The 4,639-nt window shown below is 43.7% G+C and overlaps 1 long non-coding RNA gene across 1 annotated transcript; it reads left to right on the forward strand.

Moving 5' to 3' along the window:
• Nucleotides 1-396, forward strand: LOC115768845. Its single transcript, XR_004018626.1, has 3 exons — nucleotides 1-101; nucleotides 155-238; nucleotides 296-396. It is a non-coding gene; the product is annotated as an uncharacterized LOC115768845 (long non-coding RNA).
• Nucleotides 397-4,639: the final 4,243 nt, after the last annotated feature.

Here is a 4,639-nt window from a genome sequence, read left to right on the forward strand (position 1 = left end):
TGCTTTTAATATATTTGCACGAAACACATCTGAAATATTTTTGGAAAAAGTGTAAAACACAAAAACCACATTTGTGATAAAAGTGATGCTTCTTCTATAACGTAAGTTTGCCGGACTTATTTAATTGATATACCCTGTAAACTCTTGCTTCCAGTCTCCGCCGTGGGTAGGTTAGGTCTAGGCTAGGTTAGGTCGCTTGATGAGGGTTAGCCAAGAGGCAAAATGTCACATTATGGAGGTAAGGTTTTACTGTATATTTTATTCTTTATTAATCCCAAGGTTCTTCTCTCTACAGAGTGATTACCGTGTAATATGTCGACACTGTTAAATATTGAAATTCGATTAAGTGTATCAAAATTTTGTTGTATTGTGTATGTAAGCAGAAATATATAAAAAATGATGTGAATAAGCGTTTGTATTAACTGGAATCGAGAGAAGATTAAATATATATGTATATATATAAATGGGTGAGTTGTAGATTGCAGTAGGATGTATCTGATATATATTCTTGATGGGCAACAGATCTGATCAACGGCTTGCAGATTGTTGTAGATTGCACTAGGAGATTATTATTATCCGATATATATAAAGAATCTTGATCAGTATCAGACTATATCAATAGCTAAGTCCGAACATACGCTCGTGGAGCATTATCAATTAGATTTTACCTGTTCCCAAGATTAGGTTGGCCTTTTGTCAACTCAACTCTTGAGCTCATTGTGAATGTTGCTGTTGTTGCCTCCATTGTTTGTCTTCAAACGCAGCGGGTCGTCCGCCCTGATGACCCGCCGTTATCCATTGATAAGCGACTGGCGCCTTGATTCACGAGATGATGATCTCTGGAGTTGGTATTGGAAATGGAAACGGAATTGGAACGGGCACTGAAGTTGGTAAATATGGCTAGTTGGTGTTTTGTGGCCCGCAACAAAAACAATGTGTCATTTTAATGTTGTTCAAAATGATTTTTATTGTGGACATTCGCCTGTTCTCTCTTTCCCTTAACCAGGGGCGTTGTCACGGTACTCTGCGGCCCCGCCTCCGCTGCCCGCAGGGTCATAAACATTTATTGGTTACGGCTCATTTGGAGAAGGCACAAAACAAATAAACAGTCGGAACATGAGACATGAAAAAAAAACCACCTGACGCATGCCAGCCGCATGTAAAGTTGGAATAGTTCGATCGTCCGTCCGTCCGTCCGTCGGTCCGTCGGTCCGATCTTCAGTTCATCCTTTCACTTTTAATGAACTTAATGAACAGCCGCATAAATCATCGTTCGAGAAGCCACAAATGTCGTTAGTTTGTCGCGCTCATTAATGGGCCAGCCCTCTAGGGGGCAGCACGTAGACGCCGCTCTTACCTGGCTGGGACCCTCAACTTGCCTATAGCTGCCACGCCCATATTGCAGTAGCATTAGGCCACGGTTCACGCTCACGACAACACAACAGCACAACAGGTCGACAACATTGTGAATTGTATGGCTATTAATCTATTGTTATGGGGCATTCGGAAATTAACTTGCCACATCATTTCTTAGATGCTTGGCTCAATTGCCCGAGCCCTGCTCCCGTTGTGAGCCGCAGGTGCAATCAGCTTGTTTAATTTTGTTTATACAGAGTCCGAAACGAGGGTCTGCCGTTGAGTGCTTATGTGGGGTCACAGTTAATTACCCCCTCTCTCTCTCTCTCTGTCTCTCTGTTTTGAGTAGGCATCCAAGTCCTTAAGATATCTCAAGCTGGGCTCCAGGCATACCACACGAGCTGGACATTGAGCTTTAAAGGGAATTTTATTTTAATAGAACGAAACTTCAAATTGCAGACCGTAATGGATGCCTAGCTACGATAACTCTGTTAGCTGTATGCCTAAGTTAAAGACTTCTAGTTGAATTATTCCACAGCCTGATAATTCCAATTGAACTCAAGTCAAGAAATGGATATTTTAAGCCACAAGAGCGCCAAGCATGTGTACCTGATAATTTCGACAGCTTCAGCTTTCGATTTTGACACACATTTTCCAATAGTTGCCAAGTTGCGATGGAACATATTTGCCAATGTCTTAAGTATTTCTGCTCTATTGTTAAGCTGTTCGATGCATTATGCTATTTATTGTAACAGCTGTGCCAATAACAACAGCAACGCCCCTCCCGTACGCTCCGAACAAAGCGACAAGAGAGGGCGAGAGAGAGAGAGAGAGCGAGAGAGAGAGGTACCGGAACAAAGGTCTAACAATGGTCCATTGTGGCCATTGAGGCTGCGTCAGAAAAAGTGGCAAATGCGAGTGCACGGCAATTGTTTGAGCCATTCCGCTTATCGGGCTTGTTAATCAGTTTACATCGGGCTCGCTGACTTTGCTCAATGCCTCAAGGCACAGCCCCTGCAGAGCCTGCAGACCCTGCTGCCTCACTCCCTCTATGTGTTCCAATGCGATTGCGATGCCGATTGCGATTGTCTACCCTCTGGCCGTACTCGAATTTGAACTTTGGTTTTAAGTTACCATCAAAATGATGTACAGATTTGACACGTGATTAGAAAACATCCAGTTTGACGTAGCGGTACCCTCCGACTCAACCACCCAACGCTCACATTCTATTCCTTACACAACATAGGGTGTGCACACCTTGAGGGCGTCCATTAAGCTACCCTACTTTGTTTTAGATATCTCTAAGTTAGTTGGCTTGGCATTGAGACTTAGGTGTGATATCTGCTTGTGCCCATACTTTTTATGCCATTTCAGCACTTGCTGTCCAAGCTCAGCTCAGCGACCTGGCATTCGGGTACGGCCCATATATGGTTGGGTACAATACGGACAAGGCCGCAAGTTGAGTTGTATCGGGGCGTAAAGCGACATGTTCTTGTTCCACTTAACGATACGCCACGCATACCGCACACACACACACGCACACATACCATGAGGGCTACCGGTAGGGCTACTGCAGCCGGGGTACGGCCAGTGATCCCTGATCCCTGCTCGGGCGCCTGTTACTTTTAACCATGCATTCCAGGCGCAAGTCCATTGGGGCATTGTTATTGTTATTGTTGTTGTATGTAATTGTTTTTGTAGCTCTTGTTGTTTATTTTTTGTTGATTCCGTGTGTTGTCTCATGTCGTGTTCAGTCGCCGTAATGCCGCGTGTGTGTGTGAGTGTGTGTGTTGTGAATGAGCGTGTACGAGGCGAATTTGTTTGTTTTATGGCCGCATAAAATTTAATGCCGCATAAAGTTATCGCCTAACGAGCTCAACAGCCCTTCAGCTCACGTGTGTCGCCCTGTGCGCGCCCAGTCCACCCTGTCGCATCGGGCACCCCTCCCCCCTTGAGCACACCGCGAAGCGTTTTGCTAGCAATTTTAATTTGCAATGCATTCCCATTGTTGCGCAGCTATTTTCAGGCGCTGCAACTCGACAGTTTTCTTCTTTTTTTTTCTTGTTTTTCTCGATTGGCGTCTTGTAATTTGAGCGTAATTCACGTAAACAGCGAATTCCAATGCTGCTCCGCTGCAGATGCCAGTCGCAGGCAGAGGCGTCGCTCAAGGGGATCACTTGGTGAAACAACCAAATCTTGACCAGCTGCTGCAGAAACAGGCAACTCTTGTATACCAACTCTTCGGTATTTTAAAACCTATTCGAGAACTTGAGAAAATTTTTAAGTTGGAAAAAACACTTGAAACCAAGCGATTGGCATTGTTCGATTTATCGATTTAATTAAGTCGATAGGTGTTTTGATTAAGATATTATCCTAATACCAATTACCATGGTTAACAAATTATTAATATAAATTATTATTATTATTATTAAAAAATTTTAAATTTCCATTCACAAGTTATGAAGCAATTTGACTGCTCTGATTTATCGAATTGATTAAGTCGATATGTTCTTCTTTATCAATTATCGATAACGAAAAATCGAACTGGCAAAAGCCAACTGTATAGCTGTATTTGGACACTCGATAAAGCCCCCCTTTTGCATTGCTTTGCTGCCAGGGACGCCGCTGGGCGCGTCGCTTTGCTGGGCAGACAATTTGCTTGACACCTCACGTTCATCAATGGGCAACTGAAGTAGCCGCGTGGCATGTCACTTGTATCCCAGACCAGACCAGGCCAGACCAGACCAGACCAGTCAGTCAGTCAGTCGGTTGGTCCAATGGTCCTTCATGTTGTCCTTGCCGACAAACATATCAATCTGTAGCTGTCAATGTGTGCGTAATTATTCCAGCAATTTGTTGCTGCGCCAATTGCAACTGCATTCAAGCAACTGCCACTGTTTACACTCATGCTCTGTCTCTCTCTCTATCTCTCTCTTTCTCTCCCTCTCTCCGTGTCTCTCTTTCTCCCTCTCCCTTCACGCTCTTACAGCATTTAAGTTGTTTCCTGTAAAGGCTTTCAACTGTTCCCATTTTCAGTCACCTTTCAAATTTCGGGCTTTTCTGAAACATTCTGCGTCCACTGGATGCAGTTGCTCTCAGTCTCGTATTTCTCGCTCTCAGTCTCATATCTTACCCAATTTTGTATTTATTCATTTATTTTTTGATGCTGTCGCATGACAAACTGCGCTGCGCGAGTTGGCGATTCTGAAGCGATTCTTTGAGGATCGTCGCTTAAAGTATTTCGAATCATTCTTAATTTTTGTTGTTCTCGTTTTTTTTGTTT

The sequence above is a fragment of the Drosophila novamexicana genome, unplaced genomic scaffold (assembly GCF_003285875.2).
Source record: "Drosophila novamexicana strain 15010-1031.04,08,12 unplaced genomic scaffold, DnovRS2.1 tig00002052-arrow-arrow-pilon, whole genome shotgun sequence".
In the NCBI taxonomy this organism is placed as follows: domain Eukaryota; kingdom Metazoa; phylum Arthropoda; class Insecta; order Diptera; family Drosophilidae; genus Drosophila; species Drosophila novamexicana.